Source organism: Drosophila sulfurigaster, chromosome X, assembly GCF_023558435.1.
Source record: "Drosophila sulfurigaster albostrigata strain 15112-1811.04 chromosome X, ASM2355843v2, whole genome shotgun sequence".
Lineage (NCBI taxonomy): Eukaryota > Metazoa > Arthropoda > Insecta > Diptera > Drosophilidae > Drosophila > Drosophila sulfurigaster.
In genome coordinates, this window is record NC_084885.1 from 20,415,125 (window position 1) to 20,435,479 (window position 20,355).

The following is a 20,355-nucleotide window of genomic DNA, read 5'->3' on the forward strand; positions in this document are numbered from 1 at the left end:
AATTGGCAACTGCAAAACTTTTAGTTAGCTAAACACACCTTTAAGATAGATTGTGGGCACACGCTTAATGGGATTTCGATACACAACAAGCTTAGAGCTCAACACTCAACACAACAAATCGCTGTCAGCGCAGATGGAAAGTTGCTAGGCAGCCTGGCAAAATCGCGAAACCACCAGCTACTAGTAAGCCAACCAAAAAGCCAAACCACCAAAAACCAAAAAAACCAACAAGTCTGAAAGCTACAGTCGAGTGTACTCGACTGCGAGATACCTGCTACCTATTTGAAATAAAAGCAGAACAGCGCGGTATTACTCTTAAAATATACAACAAAACCACTAAAGATATACCAAACCGTATTTTTGGTATATTGATATATTACTATATTCAAAATATACCATAGAGTGTAAAATATACCAGATTGTCAGCCAAAGCAACTAAAACTCGTAGTAAGAAAGCGTTTTTGCCTATACAAAAATATTTCTTCAATAAATTATTTAATTTTTGTCTCATGGCCAAATTTATTATTGTCTGTACCAAAATTCACGACTTTATCTATAAAATTACTGGCGCGGCAAACATTTGAAACAAACTTGACGTGCCTGCAAACATAACGAATACTGTCGAAAAAAATTAGAGCTCTATCTCTTATAGTCTCTGAGATCGAGTGTTTCATGCGGACAGACAGACGGATGACGGATAGACTGATGACAGCTATATCGTCTCAGCTGTTGACACTGACCAAGAATATATATACTTTATAGGGTCGGAGATGCCTCCTTCTGCCTGCTGCATACATTTCAAGGAGTCACACAGCTATAATACCCTTCTACCTTAAAGGAAGCGGGTATAAAAACAAAACACGAAGAGGAACCCACCATCGACAGTCGAGAGTCAGACAGTCTCAGTTGAAGTCAAAGTCAGAGGGGAAGGAAGACGCAGCTGGGCTGCCAAAGCAGATTAAGTTTTTTAATTAATTCTTCCTGAAGCGCACTGAAACCGAACCGATGTTAAGGCTGAGGTTAATGCTGAAACAGAAGCACTCTTTCTCTCTCTCTCTCTCTCTCACTCTCTCTCTCCGTGCTTGGAAGAGCTACTTTCATTGACTTGGCAACGACGACTCTCGAGGATGAAGTGGCGCCCGTTAAAGTCAATTTGTTTCATAAATCCGCGTTGACACATATTTGATTAAAGTTGGCCGAGGCCCAAAACCAAAACCAAAACCAAAAGAAAAGAAAACAAGTAAGAAAGTTACAGTCGAGTGTGCTCGACTGTGAGATACCCGCTACCCATTTTTAATAGGGGCAAAATATTGCGGTATTATTTCAAAATATACCGAAAATACTAAAAAATACTAAAAATATACCAAATGGTATGTTTGGTATATCGATACAGCACACCATTCAAAATATACCATAGACGGCGCAATGTACCAGATTGTCAGCCAAAGCAACTAAGACCCCTAGTAAGTAGGCGTTTTTGCCCATACAAAAGTATTTCTTTAACAACTTCCACAATTTTTATCTGCTCGCAACCAAATTTTCAGGAATGATAACTACTATAGCAATTATAGTATATACCAAAATTCGCAACTCCAGTTTTAAATTTACGCTTGTTATTCGATTTTTTTGATTTCCGGGGGCGGAAGTGGGCGTGGCAAAAATTTGAAACAAACTTGATCTGCGTGCAAACATAACAAATGCTGTAGAAAAAAAATTATAGCTCTATCTCTTATAGTCTCTGAGATCTAGGTGTTCATACGGACAGACGGACAGACGGACAGACACACAGACGGACAGACGGACATGGCTATATCGTCTCGGCTGTTGACGCTGATCAAGAATATATATACTTTATAGGGTCGGAGATGCCTCCTTCTACCTGTTACATACATTTCCTGCCGGCACAAAGTTATAATACCCTTCTACCCTATGGGTAGCGGGTATAAAAAACCACCCGGGCCAATGAACAACAACGACGCCGTCGTGTGGAGAGGAGCTTTAAACTCGACAACGGGAAATTAATACAAATTTACTTTTAATTACAGTTTTCCAAAAGTTCGCCACAGCACGCCGTTTGCAGTGGTTTTTCTCAAGCGAAAAAAATATATATATAATCCGAAATGCAAAGTAAAACAATAGCGAAATTTAAATATGCTTAGCAGTTGGAAAAAAGAAATACTTAAAGTGAAATTTTATTTAAATATTATAATATAAAAAAAAATATGTATCTTTTTATATGAGAAATATTATAAAAGTAAACGTACTTAACCATTAATTTACCTATTTCAAAGTCATTTTGCACAGCTAAAAAGTTTAATTAAACTGTCAATCACCCTTAAAAAAATCTGGATTAAGAAAATTTAAAAAAAAGTATACATTCCCTTCTTTTTTTAAATAAAATAAAATAAAATAAAAAAATATTTTTCAACATTTTTTTCTTAAATCAAAACAAAAAGCAATAAAAGATACACACTCGACTGTGAGATACCCGTTATCCATTTTGAATAAACACAAAACAGTGCGCTATTATTCTTAAAATATACTGAATAATATACCAAAGCCCATATTTGGTATATCGAAGATGCCTCCTTTTGAGTGTTACCCATTTAATATAATTAATTCATATTTCATATTGTTTCTAAGTTTCTTCTTGCTTTAAACAAAAAATGCAAATATCATAATACTAACAATAAGAGCAATTGAAAGAACTTTTAAAACTGCAATTCTACTCTAATTGGAGCAATTACAGTAATCTATGTGGTATGTTTATATTCAGATTATACAAAAAGAACACGGCGCAAAATAACAGGAATTCCATAATTTTGCAAAAAAGTAGAGAACAAACTTTGAGGTTCCACGGAAATGTGGGTCGCTGTTTTTTTTTTATTGTAGGTTTTCGCTTTAACTATTTGTTGTTGACCAATGGCAAAATGTTTAAAGTATTCTTATTGATTTTTGCGAGAAGAGGAAGGCTACCAGCAGCATTGCTAACGATCGTAGTTGAAACTTGAACCCTGAAGTTGAAATCGTATTTTCAATGCATTTTCGGGTAAAAAAGCAGTTTTTATTTGTATTTCGTATACAAAGAGCACTTTACACAAGTAATTTCCTAATTGGTTCACACAATCGCACACACACACACACACTCTTCCACACACACACACCAACACACCAACACATATGCTACGCAGTAAATGCGTTGAGCAGTCATAACGAGTCGCATGTGAGCACTGTGGGCGATAATCTAATAAAAGTGCACGAAAATTGCGAGGCACTTTTGCTAATTGTTACGATACGTGTTAAGTGGCATACAGGCTCTTAACTTCTCAACACAGCGCTTAACTTTTGATGGAGCTCAGAGTTGGGGTTACGCTTCACTTCACTTCTCTTCTCTTTTCTCAGAAATAAGTTGCAATCTTTAATGCTGGCTAATTGATGAGTTAAGTTGCTAAAGCATAAATACGAAGCACATTTAAGAAGCAATAATAATTTCTGTTTGCAGTGTATTTGGCATTCGGTTTCACACTCTTTGCTTGCAAACTTGTTGCTTCCCAAAAAAAAGGAGGAACGTTTTATGAAATGCTTCCTGCAGCTGCTGCTGAGACAAGTTGTTTTTAATTAGAAAGCTTTCGAGTTGTGTGTGCTTCGAGGTCAAGTTGTGAATCGTTTGAGTGCCTTTTTAAGACCGAAACAAAATTTGATAAAGCCAACAACAACAAGTTGTTTATTGTTAGTCAAATGAGCACTCGATTGGATTGTTGACTTTCACGCACACACACACACACACACTGAAATATTTCCTCCATGTGTGCATATTTAATGCAAGTGTGTGTGTGGCAAAAGTATTTTGAATACATTCATCATGAAACGGAATATTAAATGTGCCACAAAGAGACACAAATTGAATTGCAAATTTCGTTAATTAAATGCACTTAATAAACGATTTAAGCAAGAATCGTTTTAATTTCATTTGCAACTTTTCATAAAGTTATTATTATTGTCTAGGTAGTTTCTACTACAACCAAAAATAAACAATTCTTTAGCCAGATTCCAAAGTTTGCAAAGCCAACTTTAATATATTGTTGACTTTGTTTAACAAATCATTTCATATTTCAAATACTTATTTATGTATATTCGTAGTTGTCTTATAAAATAAGCAACGCCTAAATCAGATCAAAAAGATTTCTTGAGACTTTATCTTTACTATTTGAGGATTAAAGGGACACAAACTAAAATGCTGTTTGCACTAATGAAATATTCTATTATTCGTTTTAGCAATAAATGTTTCATTAAGTAGATTTGGTTATTCATTTTATAATTAAAAACTAAAATAATATTTTATTGAATGGATAATTTAATTACTACAAGATTTTTGGAGTTTTTTATGCAAAATTTGAGATAAATTCAAACGAATTTTCCTTAATTAAAAACTCAAAGTTGCTTAATTCAGAACTATGTTTCTTACATTTTAATCGCGATAATTTATTCAAAATATTTAATAGATTAAATATGCACAGTCACAAATGTTGTTTATATTTTTGAAATTAAACCTGATTATTTATAAAATTTTATAAAGACTTTTACGTTTAATTTGAAAAGTTTTTTGCATTAGGAGCTTTAGTTTTGTCTATTTTATTTAGTTTGTTCACATTAAATTTATGTTTAAATTGCTAATTAATTTATTAAAATTTAGTTTCCTCTTTTTTGTTAACTTTAATTTTCTTTAATAACTGCTGCTAATTTATTAAAATTTACTTCCCTTTTTGTTGTTGTCATGGTTTTTGGTTAGCCCACAATAAAAAACAAAAAAAATGCCTTAGTCAGATTTCGAAAGAATCTTAAAGTTTTCAGTAATGTTGGAGGGTCGAAATTATTGAAATGTCATGGGACCCACGGTAGTCGGGAATTATCTTTACGATGACGATGATGATGATAATGATGATACACAAGCTAAGCACTTGATGTTGTCAAACTATTTGTTGCCCTTTGTGGCAGGGAGACAGCATCAGTTTGGTTGCACCACCAAAAAGTCAGTTAGAAAGTTTTAAGCCACGTTGGTGGTTGCTGGCTGGCTTTCTGGCTGCTGGTTGCTGGTTGCCGGCGCCTACTCAACTCTGAAATCAAAGTTGGGCTACGTGAGCGGCAAGTTTTCGTATTTTTTTTTGCTGTGTAAGGCAAGGGAATTTTGCGACCAGTTTGCGTGTGTGTTCAGTCGTGCGTGTGTGTGTGTGTGTGTGAGTGTGTTGGTTGTAGGGGAACAGCTGATAACACGATTTGTGCTTGGCCAGCTTCTTATCACTCAACTGTGACCACTTATTTGAGCCGTATGCTTTTTGATGACCTTCGGCTATCGATTAGTCGTCGTCAGCTCTTTACGCAGTCTTTCTCTCCCTCTCTTCCCCCAAAGTAAACACTCGACACACAAAGTGCATTTCAATATGCAGTGAGTAACGCTGCATTAATTTTGATCAATTGCAATACCCTGCAAATGAGCTACAATAAAAAGCTACTAAATTGTATTGCCAAACTTTCACTCAAACTATTTTTTAAGTCACTTGTCTTCCTAGCTTTCTCTACGTCTTTAAATTTCTTGATTTATAGCTAGCTTGTCATACCCGCTTTGAACAACTGATGGGTATAACAATACACTCTTTTCATGCAATACCCTAGAAATCAACTGCAATAAAAAGCCACTCAAATTTAGTATCAACTTTTCGCTTAAACTATTTTTCAGTCACTTGTTATCTCAGCTTTATTTATGTATATTCATTTCTTGATTTATTCAAAAGTTCGGACTAGCCTGACATACCCTCTCTTAAGCTTTTGCTGGGTATAACAATAAACTCTTTTTATGCACTTTTGCTGTTTGCAGTCGAAAAACTCGTTCCCTCACAATCTGCTTCCCCTGCTTCTCTTGCTCCTTGTGGCCTTCAGTCCCTTCCTCATCCATAACCCACTTTGAGTGGCCTGTCAATCTGTCTGGAGCCAAAGAATCGAGAGCATTCCATGGCATAGCATAGCACAGCGAACTTTCTCTAACACAAGCAGCTTATATTTGGCTTGCATTTTAATTTAGCTCTCATTTCGTCGTGTGTGTCGGCCAAACACAATGAAATAGCATCTCGACGGTCAAACTCGCCAACGCCAATCGAAATATGTGACCAAATCCGAAACGTGCATAGGATTTCGATTATAAAATGCCATCACAATAAAGAACGAAAAAGAGACAGAAAGAGAAAGAGACCGAGAGAGAGAGAGCAATATACATGGGCAGGTGTAACATAAGTTAGCAAATGGAAAAACCCAACCGACAAACGGCAAACGGAAAATTGGAAATTAACTGCGAACAAAAGCGAGATGCAGTGCACATCATTTTTCGAACAATTATCTTCTATTGTGAACAGCTGCAATGCTGAAAAATCTGCTCTTTTGTTATTGGGTTGACTTTGACTTGCTCGTAATTGGAAACGAAATTGAAGAGGATTTTACTGTGCTACTCGTCGTCGTCATCGTCGTCGAATACTAATCAAATTATGGCCAACATTTATTTTGCCAGCAAACATTTCTTTTGTTGTCCATGTGCAAAATAATAGTTTCTAATCGCATTCAAAACTACAGGGAAATTATTAGCTTCGAATTGCATGGCCAAATAATTGATTTATAGGCTCAATAATCATATTGCATGAGATGCTATTGTGTGTGGTCAACAGTTAAATAATGGCAGCTTTCAATTTAAAATACAAGAATATGTATCTTTAAGTATAAAGTTCATTATTCATTAAGTAAACTTAGACTGATAATAGTTTTCTAATCGATACTGAAATCAAGAAGCAAACGTAAATTAAAGTTTTTGTATATTTTTAGTACAACTAAAGTCTTTATAATGCCTGATATTGGTTGCGATTAGATAAAAATTGTAAGAATTATTTTTGAAATACTTTTATATCGGTAAAAATGCCTACTTACTACGGGTCTTAGTTGCTTTGGTTGACAATCTGGTATATATATAACATAGTATTGCATTCTCTGGTATATTTTGTATGTAGTACTATATTAATATACCACATATATCCTTCGGTATATTTTAGTATTTTTTTGCATTTTATTTGGCAAACAACGGTTTCTGCTTTGCTTGAAAATCTAGCATATTGATATACCAAAAATATCATTCGGTATATTTGTAGTATTTTTGCAGTACATTTTTTGGTATATTTTAATAATAATATGCCGCTATTTTGGTTTTAATGAAAATGAATAGCGGGCGTATTTTTAGTATTTTTCAGTATATTAATTTGGTATATTTGAAGATTGAACAGCTGATAGCTTACAGTCGAGCACAATCGACTGTATATACACAATCTATCTTGCGTTTATAAGTGAAGAACACTCTAGTTTACAGATAGTAAATGTTTACAAAAAAGTTTGTTGCTGAATTGACAGATTTATACTACAACACGTTGGCTGGCCTAAAGAAATGGTCAAGAGAACGACTTCTTTTTAGACGAAGGCGATGCTGAGTGAGTAGAAAAATATTGATGATTTATTTTTATATTTTATTTGAATAACCATGAAAAGATTCATTTCTCAAGTTCACATTTTCTAACATTCATCTTTTTTACTGCAAGTAGTTAGTTAAACTTTTAATGAACTCTGTAGTGATTCAGTAATAAGATGCTTCATCTTTTAATTACGGTTGTAAATTCAAACATTTAAAGTTGCTTTGGTAAAATGCTCTTAAAAAGAACTCAACTTTATTGCCGGTTACGATGCATTTTATTAGTTGACGCCCGAAACTGTGAAATTATAAGTTTGTTATAGCCACTAAAAAAGTAAACCAACAATTTGCATGAAACTACAACAAAATCATTGCTATTACAACTCTCAGCCAAGTTCTTCTTTTGATGCTACACTCAAATACTAGCTTAAGTGCAAAAAACATTTGCTTGCTGTCGCCAATTGTCTGCAGTTTTTTTCTATTTTGTACTTCTTCGACTTCTACTAGTCTATTCATTTATTGTCCTTGTCGACTAATTGGTAGTAATCCATTCTTGCCTGGTCCTCGTTAATTGGAATTGCAGCTGCACTTCAATGACAAATGAAATGAAATATTTTTGAATAGACTCTTTTTTTTTGGTGATTTTTTAGATATTTTCGACAGCATGAACTCTGCGCATTTGGGTCTGTCAATTTTCCCAAAATTTAAGCTAAAACTTTGTGTGTTGGCAAAACTTAAATGACAGGCTATTAAAAGGCATCGCTTCGTACCGAAACTGAAGTGGTTTTGGGATGGGTTTGTGATGAGCTTGGCATGATGATGGCAAGATTTTGCTCTCTGTGAAAAAAGTTTTGCCCATAAAAACTCGGTTTACGTATCTTTTGTTGGCCCTGGCAACCCGACCTGATAACTGAGAACTATTTTAATGTCCTTTGACTGGCTTTAGGTGGCTGCCTCTGCCTGTCGCACACTCTCTATCTCTCTCTCACTCATTTTCTCCCTCTCTTCCACACAAAAAGTATTACAATTACATGATTTTTTTTTCGTCAGCCATCAACTGTCATAAAGAAATCTCTTAAGCGCTCTCGTGTTATTGAAATGCAATTGCAATTGGCATATTTAATTGCTTGACGGCATTGTAAATCGCATTTTCTTTGTTCTCCATTTCGAGGCACATTATAATTTGATCAACAAAACTGTGCAACACATTGGAGCAGCAGTTCATGTTAGCTTCGCGTGCTATAAGTCTATGAAAAATGTGCCATAAAAATGTGCACAAGTTTACGAGGCAAGAGTCTAGCCAAAGAACTTGGATGAATGCCAGTGTTTGTGTATATGAAACAAATTTTAATTACAGCAGCGTAGAACGCTGAATTTACATTTTGAATAAACTTTATGGCTGTATTAATTTTGCACATCGTTTTGAACTTGAATTTTTATTAAGCTCTTTAAGTTGCAATCTAGACAAAAACTTGTGAGTTTATGAGAATTAAAACATTAAAAATTATTCAAAATAACTTGATTTGGGAATTTTGATTTTTAGTCTTATTTAATGAAAAAAAAAAAAAATAAACAAAAAAGAAAGTAAATTTGTTTAGAAAACCAATATTTAATGCAAATCTTACTAACATTTATTTCTGATCTTTCTTTCTCTTTGTATTGATTTCTTTTTAATATAACACAATACTTAAATTATAAAAAATCACTTCTATTATTTAGTTACTTATTTATTTAAGCAAAAAAAAAGAATTTGTAGATTCGAGTTCTTAAAAATGTAATCATATTGAGAAACATCTTTTAGCAAACTAACATGTATTTCCTATATTTTTAATATAACACAAATTTAAATTGATTTAAATAATAAAAAGAAAATAAAACTTTGTAGACAATCAATGATTAGTTGTGATCTTTTCAGCTGCCTTTATTTCCTTTCAATATTCACTGACTTTGCTAATTGAGCATTGGAAATGAAGCTAAAAAGCGTAAAATTCTGCTGAGCGTATCAAATGCAGTCAATTTAAATGCGCCAGTTGCCCGTTAATTAAGCTAACGAAGTCTGCAAAAGCATTCAAAACTTTGATGCGCATATAAGTGAAGTGTCAAAAGTTATCTTTTCAATTTGATATATTTTTGTGCGAAGGAATTTTTTTTGTGTTGACATGCAGTTGAGCTTTAATGGTCAATCAATTGTTGCAGCAACTATGTTTTTTTCTCCTTCTTTTTTTTTGTGGGTCACAACTAACTGAAAATTGTCGCTCAAATGCTTGCAAACATGAAAAGTTTTGAAAATAAAATAAAAAAAGTGGAAGTTGTTTGTGTCCTTTCAAGCGTTTAGCGTTTAACTCTGTGTGCACCTTGATGGTGCAGCAATGGCGAAGCAAAAAGGAAAATAAAAAGAAAAAATGTGCTGCAAAGCACATACTATAAATATATTGGAAAAGTTTTGTACGCCACTTATGCGTTTTGTTACAAATCAAATGGCAGCTAAACGAGCAGCGGCATGTTCAACTAGCCAGCACACACACACACAGAAAGTGAGAGAGGACAACAGAGAAGCGAAATATACTGTAGTGTGTAGTATATGGTATATAGTATATACTGATGGATGGCCGGAATGTGCAGCTGTAGCAACAAAGTGCCTTTGCCTACAGACAGCCGAGAGCCATGCTGAAATACTTAACAAGTTGCTGCCACAACGGGCTGCAACAAGCTGGCACTTGCGATTGTGGCGCCACGCATTGTGGTTGCAATGATGACAGCATAACTGACAAAGTTGTTCGGTTCAAATGCCGCGCAAAACTGCAGCAGCTCAAAATTTAATGCCGGCAGAAGTTGTCAGATTAACATTACGTATACGACACCGTGACAATAATAATGATGCTGATGATGATGATGATGACGACATAAAAAGAGTTGTTTGACCTGCACGCTTGTTCTGGTCTTTTGTGCAGCTGGATGTGTGTGTGTGTGTGTGTGTCTAATGCCTCATCATCTCGTGGCTACTTGAGTTTATATCTCTCGGAAAATTGCCAGCTGAACACAGAGCAGTTATGAATATTACACCAAACTTTCTTTTCCACTCGCAAAGTTACCCCTCAGCTCAGCTCAGCTCAGCTAAACTCAACTCAACTCAACATTCATTTGCGTTTTGAGGCGGGGATTAAGCCGTTTTCAATGCGCAGTTACGACCTCGAGAAGGTGCGTGCAGTCAAACTTCTCACTGCCAACTTGAAAGGGATTGGAAAAATTATGAGTTTGAGAGCAAAAAAAAAAAAAATAAAGAAAAGTTCACAGATCCGATTATTTTAATCTAAATTTGCAACTTTTTTTCTAAACAAAAAGAAGAAAATATGTTAAACGGATGAGAGCGTAAGTAGCATTAAGAATATTTCCTTTAGTTATATTTATATCAAATAAGCGGGAGTTTAATATATATTATTTATGTATTTATTATACCCTGAATACCCCTTAACTACTTTGGCAGACAATTTGGTATTCTTAGTACTCCATAGTATATTTTAAATGTAGTACTATATCAATATACCAAATATACTACAATACAATACTTTATATACAAATATACTGGTATATTTTATTATTTTTTTGGTAAATTAGTAAGGTATATTTGAAGAATAAGACTTTGGTATATTTTGATTTTTTGTGATATTAGAATTTCATATATTTTGAAAAAAAAAGCCTTTGGTATATTTTAAAAATAAGTCTTTGGTATATTTTAGTGTTTTTCGGTGTACGAATTTTGATATATTTTAAGAATATTACTCCTCTTTAAAATGGTTTCTTTAAATGTGTTTCATAAATTATTGATAAATGTATTGAACTTGCAAAGCATACTTTAAAGTTGAAATCTACATGAATTTAATCAGTAATTGTATCTTTTTTTATTTATAAATACTCTTTTCATCGTATAATTTACATTTTTCGCTATTAAATGCATTCATCCATTAATTAATTAATATTATCTAGCCTCTGACTGTGTTATTAACATTGTTGCCTCGCCTTTTTTTTCACTTTTCGTTTGAGCATTAATTACATTTTTTATTTGTTTGCCGTTTAATTTATAAAGCATGTGTAGAAAAAAACAGAATTGTAATCAATTCGCATTCAATGGACATTGATATTTAATAGCTATTCATAATGAACTGATGCATTAAGCAGAGTTTTGCTTTGATTTAATTGTGTTATTAACTAAATCCAACAAAACTTGTGTTTTACTCTCTGATTCTCATAAATCTGCGAGCTTTCTGGCAGGCAAGTGAAAATGTTTTTCTCTACTGCTTCTCACCAAAACTTCTTGTCACATTTGACAACTTTGAGGCAAGTTTTGCGCAAACTTTTTGATCTTGTTGCTAATTTAAGTTTAAATATGCGAGTGCCGGAAAAACTATTTGCCAAGTAACTTCCGCATCAATTTGTTGTCTGTCTTTGTGGTCGCAGCAATATTCTCGCTCCTTCACTTGTTATTGTTGTTGTTGTTGTTGTTCGCTTGTTTCAATTTTTGCCGCTCCTTGTGTGGCCTTGTCTAGGCGCGGCACTGAAAAATTACAAGCAACGCCGACTGAATCAGCAGGAGACGTCACCCGCCACACACACACACACACACACAGATACACAGAGGTGTGTGTACACCTTTGAGGTGTTTCCGCCCATATCCTCTGGCCAGAACGACGCCAACTTTTGGGCTTGCTCTCCAACTCTGCAACTCTGGTGCGCTTGTGGCGCTCAACTTGTCAACGCACATAAATTTTCCAGCACACGAACTCACGCACACACACAAGTTGCTAGCACTCACACACACCTCCTCTACACACACACACACACACACACCTACATACACACAGAGATCAACTGCAAAAACAGAAGTCAAAGCAGGACCAAGGGAAGAGTCCTTTTCTTAGCAACTGGCAACAATACGCAATACGTATTCTGTGCGCTTTTTTGCTCTTCTTCTCTTTTTTCGTCATCTGTCTTTCGGCTGCTGAATGTGTGTGCACAGTGGGACACAGCTGATGGCAATGGAAACTTGCACTTAGCAAAGTTAAAACTCGCTTAAAAAGTAGCTAATTTAAAATACTACGCCTTAGGTTTGTCAAAAATGTTATTCTTGTTTCATATATTATGCAAATATTTGAAATTATTTAAAAAACAGTTCTAAAGAAACTAAATAAAGCGAACGTCATTGTCTTGGATGTTCATATGTACACACTGTCAATAAGTATCGATAGTTCGATACACTTCTTTTTGTAGTTAGTTTTTCTTAAGTGAATTCAACAACTTTATCTATGTTCCTTTATATTAGATTAATAAAACTCTAAATTAAACAAATTACATCAGTGTATGTTGGACTAATTTCAGTAGCAATATTATCGATCTGGCGATCTCCAACAACAGACAACTGAATGTAACTACCTTATATATAATATACATAGTTTTAATACATCAGTTAAAATTCTTTTATAATCAAATTACATTAGATTTCCATATGTGTTGAACTAAAATTAACATTAGGAACACTTTCATAAGCAGGCTTGCTTCTGTTTAGAATCCATTATAATTGAAGTTAAATTTTGTGTTCTAAGTTATAACAACTATTTAATGAATATGAACTTTATTTGCTATACTAATAAGTCTACCGATAGTATTATATAGAAATATGTAAGGCACTGAAAGAAACTTTTGTAAATCAAGAGATATTATTCTTGATGATCTGCTTTGTATGATACTTCAATCATTTTTTTGTCCATTCATTCTACTAAAAAGCAAATAAGTTATGTCCTCTTATCGGATTATTTCACACAAAAAAATGATTATTTTTAACCACTGTGCGTGGACCGCGTACTGTGCTCTATGTGCCCTCTCTGTGTGTTTATTTTCAATTTCAATTTTACAGTGACGCCCTGGCAACGCTTCTGAACTGAGACAAGGCACGGTCAGCTAGCCAAGCTAACGCCAAGGGACCTCATGGGCAGCCATATATATATATACATAGATATAGTAATGAATAACGGCACAATTTCACACTTCTTTTCATTGAAAAATTACTGAGGCGTCGCGTTTTGCAGTTGCCCATTTTCAGTTTTTGCAGTTTTCGAATTCTCAGTGCTTTTTTTTTTGTTTTGCGACCAAACTGAAAGCGTTTTAATAAGCGTTCAAATTGCAAGAGTCAGAGTGAGAGCAATATTGCTTGGCAGATGGAGGAGGAGGAGGAGAAGGAGACGGAGGAGAGAGACAGTAAGGCAGAGAAAGGGATGTGGGGGAAAATGTTGTGCGGTTAGTGGCTGGAAATCTGGACATGGCCCCGTTTATAAATCAATTGGATTTGTGCGCTACGTCCTTTGATACCCTACACCACAAGTGAAAGTAAGTAGAGTGAGGCATTTTAGTTTGCGGACAGAAAATATATTAAAGTTAATAGACATTGATATTTCCCTTTATTGAAATATATAAACATATATGTTAGTGTCAATGTTTGAGTAATAGGAAAAACTACTAGATGTCATTTTGGGTCTTAAATAGAATAAAAAAAATGTAGTAAACATGCTAGCATGAAGAATAAAATCATGAATGAATATTATATGAAATCCCGTAGCAGAAAAAACATTATTGTCTTAATGTTAAAATGCAAATTTAAAATCGAGATCTTGTTTCAAGACTTTTTAACCCAAAGTTCGACTAGTTTTTTTAAAATCGATAAGATTTTAAACTAAAATCTACTTTTCTGTTCAGAATAAAACATTCCTGAAGCCTGTTTTTCATGTTCAAATAATATTTTGTTAACCGTAAGCTCTTTTTTCTGTCTGTATAGAGGAACAAATAATTCGATTCTCCAATGCTTGAAATCTGTGTAGAATGCTGGGTATCTAATAGTCACACATTCTTTTAATCGTACGCTCTTGTGTTATTTTTGTTATTTTTTATTTCTTTTATACATTTTTTGGAGGGTTTGAATGGTCATGTGTGTGTGGTGTGTAGTCCTTGTTGTCCTGGAGATTTCATGTTATCATTATGGCACTGCAATGAGGCGTGTCACGGCCGCACAGCGATAACAACAGACGCACGAGGGGCACATGAAAACAACGATCCATTTGTGCCATCAATAAAAATAACAAACTGAACAGTTAGCAAAATGATGGAAGCGGGCGAGATTTAGCCAAAGCTGAAGGACGACATGCACTACACACACAGTTGGATAGTTACATAATTTATTCTATCCCCAATTCTTTTTTTTAGTCTGCGAGCGAAGCGCTTTCAATGAAGTAAATGTTAAATAAACTAGAGTTCTAGACTAGCTTAGAAAAAAGTTTAAAATCCAAAATTTAAGACAATCATGATAAACAATTACAGATTAAGATTTGACTTCATTCAGCATGATGAATTACATAATAAGATTTCAATTAAGAGGAATTTGACTTATCATTTGATTTCTAAAGCAACTGTATTGAATATACTCAAAATTTCAAAGCAAACTTTTCATTTATTATTCCCCTTAGCATTAGCTAATTAACAATCATTTATTGAACGCATTGAATATTACATATTGAAATGATTAGTCTATTCTTTGTGCTCAAATTGGTTCATTGAAAAAGTAAATTTTGTATTAAATATAAATGTTGTACTTTTGCACAATGGAAATGAAAGTTTTGCATGGCCTAAAACGTCGATCGTGGGAGGAGCAAAAGTGTTTTGTTTGAATTTCGTTTCTTTCAAATGAATAAAAAATATATTAGGGCAGCAATTTCGTTTTTTCCAATTACCTTAACAGCTGCCCAAATACGAGAATTGTAAATTATAAATGAGCAAAAAGAAAAAAAAATCATAATAACGAATTACAAAATACATAAACATAATACACAACAACAACAACGAGAAGAAAAATCAGAAAAGAAATGAAATGAAACTGAAAGGAATTGAAAAGAAACCTGCAAAGCGGCCAGAAGAAAAAAGAAAAAAAAAATTGAATGCCAAATACGCGACCTTTGGCCAGCAAATAAGAACGCAAATAATTTCCGTTTTGAAAGCGACACACAGAGTCGATGGAGTGGTTTCCACTTTACTCCTCCCAGATCACAGACAGTCGAGAAGGGAAGGGAAGGAGAGAAGCGAGGGGCTGCGTTTCCGTTTTCCGTTTCCTGTGCAAATATGCGACATAGACGACACATAGACCAAAGAGTTGCAACACTGTCGCTGAGTTGCCAAAGCTGCGTAGGTCGTGCCCCAAGTCGACATGATTTGAGCTGGGTCGCAACCCGACCCTCGACCTGTTCCATCTCCATCTCCATCTCCTCTGCTCCACCTCTTGCTCTGTTCGTTTTTATCTGTGTCTCTGGTGTGTGTTTGTGTGCCAACGCGGCTTATTGGTCAGACATTTGTGCTGATAAATAGACGGGCAACTACTTGTGCTTAGGACTTTCCCCATCCCCCGTCCCTATAGGACTATGTCAGGACACTCGCTCGCCTGCTCTTTGCTCATCTCTCTGTCTTTCGGTCCGTCCGTCTGTTTTGTGCAAATATTCAAAGGCGGAAAATCTCTTTTAGAATTTCATGTCTATGACATCCGTTGATAACGCAACGCAAATTGTTCCGGAAAATACTTCAGATTGTCGAGAGATCGATAGTGATAGCAAAAGAGTGTTGTAAGGATCGACAACTTTCACTTAAACCGCAATAATTATAGGGTAAATATATTAATAAATAAAATATCATATTTTTTGTACTTGAACTTATTGCAAATTTTGCCAAAGAATGCTTAGGATTCTTTTCAGATATTTAACGATAGTGTTGTTTGCTTATAATGATCGATAACTTTCGCTAGAAGAGCAGCAATTAAAATGAAAAAAGCAATATGCTGTTCGCTTACAATCGATAACTTTCATAATGAATAATAGGTGATTTCCTTAATTGCTGTCTTTATAAATTATGTCGGTAAATGCTTAGAATTCTCTACAGATCGATAACGATAGTAAAAAGTGTTCTTTGCTTATAATAATCGTTATCTTTGGCTTCGGAAGCAGTAATTAAAATGACAAGAAATCCTTCTAACAAGTGATTGAATTGCATAAGAATAATATATATAATTTTATTGTTGAAACAAATCAGATTATTATGGAAGATGTTTAGAATTGTCTACAGATCGATAACGATAGTAAACAGGTTTGTTTACATTCAATAATCGATAACTCACGCTTGAAAAGCAGTAATTAAAATAGGCATAAATTGTTAAAAAGTTTTATTTTGTGGATGATTGCATTAATTGTCTTCAACTTTCATAAAGAAAATGTGCAATTTTATTGCTCAAACTTCCAAGAGTAACAATTTTGTTTTCTCATAAAATTTTGAAATTCGTATACGCTTTATCCTGACAAGGTTTTCAGCAAGACATAAATATTATCTATCTTTTTGTACTATTTACTCTATACTTTTTATTTAAAAGAACACTTTGAAATTGTAGCCAAGTAGTGTGTAAAATACAAACTAGAAAGATCAAAAAAGATTACTCAAATGAAATTTCTTTCTCACTTTAAAATCGTAAGCTAATTGAAATAAGATTGCTGGCAGGGTATACTATAAGTTGGTTTAACTCAGCTGAACTTGCAGCTTGTTTAGTTGTTCTTTTTTTTATGCCTTTGTTTGTTTGTTTCATGTTGCAGCTTTTGCTTTTTTTATGGCATCGTAAACAGCACATAATACTAAAGAGCTTTGTTTGGAGAGAGGCCAGAGAGAGGGGAGAGAGAGAGACGTGGCACAAAGCCGAGCGCGTCTGGCCGAAAATTTGTTGCTTACTTCCCTAGTCCAAAGTCCAAAATGTGGGCGTGTAGTCGTCGTACAAGGACCAACAACAACAGCAACAACAACACAAAGAGAAAGCAGTAGAGAAAACTTAGGGAAATGGAACGTGGCTCTTTCTCGTACTCTATCGCTCTCACTTTGTGCGTGGGCGCATTGCCTTTTGCCTCGTGTGAATAATAAAATAGTTTCGAGTATCCATTTGCATATTTAAAATGCAAGGAGCTACGAGTGGAAAGTGGAAGTGGAAGCTAGGCGTGGCAGGACAAGGCAAGGCGAGGCGAGGCGAGTGAGCTTTAAGATGCCACTAAATATTTGCTCGAGCACTAAACGCTGCCGTCTTCACGTTTCCACATGTTTCACTCCCTTCCTCTTGAAAACCCAACTCTTTGCTCCTTCGACCGTGTCCACAGTTTGCGTATGTCCTTCTATTTGCAACACACACTCCGCTTCCCTCTTCCCTCTGTTCTCCCCCCTGCTTTTCTGCACCTGTCCCATGGTCGCGTGCAAAGCATTTTGATTTAATTTTTTATGCACTCTCATTAAATAATAGCACGTCAGACACAAGCACGTTGGACACAAGCAAACACACACACACACAGAGCTTTCCCCTAGTCAAAAAAAAAAAATGAAGAAAGTTGCAACAGCTGCTGCTGCCCCATGACATCCCCAGCTCGCAACTTGCAACGTGTCTATCTTAGTTGCTTTTGGGGCCATTTTCCCTTTGGAACTTGGGCTGCCCTTGTTGATTTAGGTTAACAGCAACTCAACTGAAATTATTTCATCAGAAATCCAGGGAGAACAACTCACGCTTTGGTTTTGGGGAATTTTCAAGCACACACACACACACACAAACATCGAAGAGTCGACGTAAACTGCCACAAATTGTGCTTTTAATTAAGCATACATGAAATTGTCGAAAACCGCGTAATTTTTGTGGGGAGAAATTCGAAAACATTAAATTTCACATTATAGATGAACAAATTTTATGACATAGTAGAAAGCTTTTGACAGCAGAAATAGATTAATTTTAGTGAACTTTATACTATTATATATTTTGAAATTTTGCGACACTTTTAAAATAATTTGCTCAACTATGTAAATTAACTTTAAATTCCACCAAAAGAACTACGAGTCATTAACCAAGTGAACTATATCAATCAGCTTGAAATGTAGTTACACAGCAGCCAGCTTTGACAGTAGTAATCAACTTAAAAAGGTAATTACATAGCAGTTAGCTCCGCAAGTAATAATCATCTGAATGTGATAGTTACATAGCAGTCAGCTTAGAACAGAAATAATTATACTATTTTAGCCTTTTTTATTCACTAGTAAAATTTTAAAAAATTCTTCACCCATTAGAAAATTACAATATTAATCAGCTTACAATGTTGTGACATATCAGCCAGCTTTGACAGTAGTAATCTTAAACTTAAACAGGTAGTTGCATAGCAGTTAGCTAAGCGTGTAATAATCTACTTAAAGTTATAGTTACATAGCAGTCAGCTTAGGACATAAGAAATAGTTATACTATTTAAGCCTTTTTTATTCACTAGTAAAATTTTACAAATTTCTGTGTGTAGCATAACTAATAATTTCACTATCTTACTTCTATTTTCACTAATAAAAGTAGTAAAAATATTAAATATATTTAAAAAAAGCGACACTTTGAAAATACTCCTAACAGCTGACTTTTCACACAAACTTTGCCTTTCAGCAAATGCGCTCCGAGCAATTATGTCTCGAACAATTTGTGATGACTGAAACTTAGATAGGAAAACTTTAATTTATGCTCATATAACTGTGAAAATCAGTACTTCGTTGTGTGTTTGTTGGATTGTGCTGTTGTTATTTATGCTGATGCCGCTAGCAATCGAAAGTTGGCAAATTTACCAAGTCTAAATGAAAATGCTGCTCGAGATAATTGAAAATGGCGAAGTAAATGCGTGTTTGGATTTGTTTTCTATACACACATTCAACAAGAACACAACAAATGCAAATTACATGAGTATTAAAAATAAATTACGAGACACACTGAGCACAACTTTCTCAAGGATTAATAGAAGGAAAGAGAGAGAGAGAGAGAGCGAGGAAGAAGCTTAGCCATTCAGTTGACAACAACGAACAAGGAAACTAAAATAGTTCGAAAGTATTTAGAACGCATTGTGTACTTATTGGGAAACTTTATTTTACCTCAGACATTTTGAGGCAAACACCGAGACAGATTTGCTGTTTGTGGGGATTAAGGACCATAAATAATCGGAGAAAGCATAAATTGTGCCAAGCACAATAATATCGAAAGTATTAAAGAGCTTAAATCGCATTTGATGGCAGGATTTATCGAAGCGAACAGTTCGTTATCCTTTTACATTTAAATAAATTACAATATACCATAATACTACAAAAATATTATACTACTGTAGAAGTTAAGGCGATAAATCTGATGCAAAACTATCTGCGATTAATTGAAAATAAATTCGAGTTTAATTTTCAAGCTTTGAAAACAGCAAACTTCCAATGGCAAGCAATAAATTCGAGAGTTTATTGAAGTAATCGGGCGGAGCACAACATTGAAATGGGTATAAAATGCTAGTTGGACATGAATATGGCATTTTTGGCAAACTGATTAAAAGAGATTTTATGCGGCATTTGCTGAACTTTCTTGGCCTTGGGAAGGCGAACAAATTTGAGATTGGTTTTTCGGTTCGTTTGGGTCATTGTCATCGAGCGCATGATTAAATAAAAGTATCCGCTTACTGTAGAGGAAAAACCATTGTCATTTATTATGATTACGTGCACATGATGCCTGACAGTTGATGCCTTTTTGGGCAACGGGGCGTATGCTTGCTGCTGTTACCTTTTGTGTGTGTGGCTGCTGCTGCTGTTGGAGTCGCAGGTGTCAATGGTCGAACAGATTTTGCGCAGCGTTCAAACGATTCGAACTTAAAGTTTTTATGATGCCAATACAGCAGTCGCTTTATTAGCCCCCCCCCTACCATCCACTTTGAATTGAGTTGAGATGTTAGGTAGGCGCTGCATTAATTTAATCGGCATGTCAT

General features: G+C 34.8%; 1 protein-coding gene across 1 annotated transcript in view; it reads right to left on the reverse strand.

The window, feature by feature from the left end:
• LOC133847085 (allatostatin-A receptor) overlaps positions 1-20,355 on the reverse strand; it is a 148,234-nt gene that overhangs the window by 55,313 nt on the left and 72,566 nt on the right.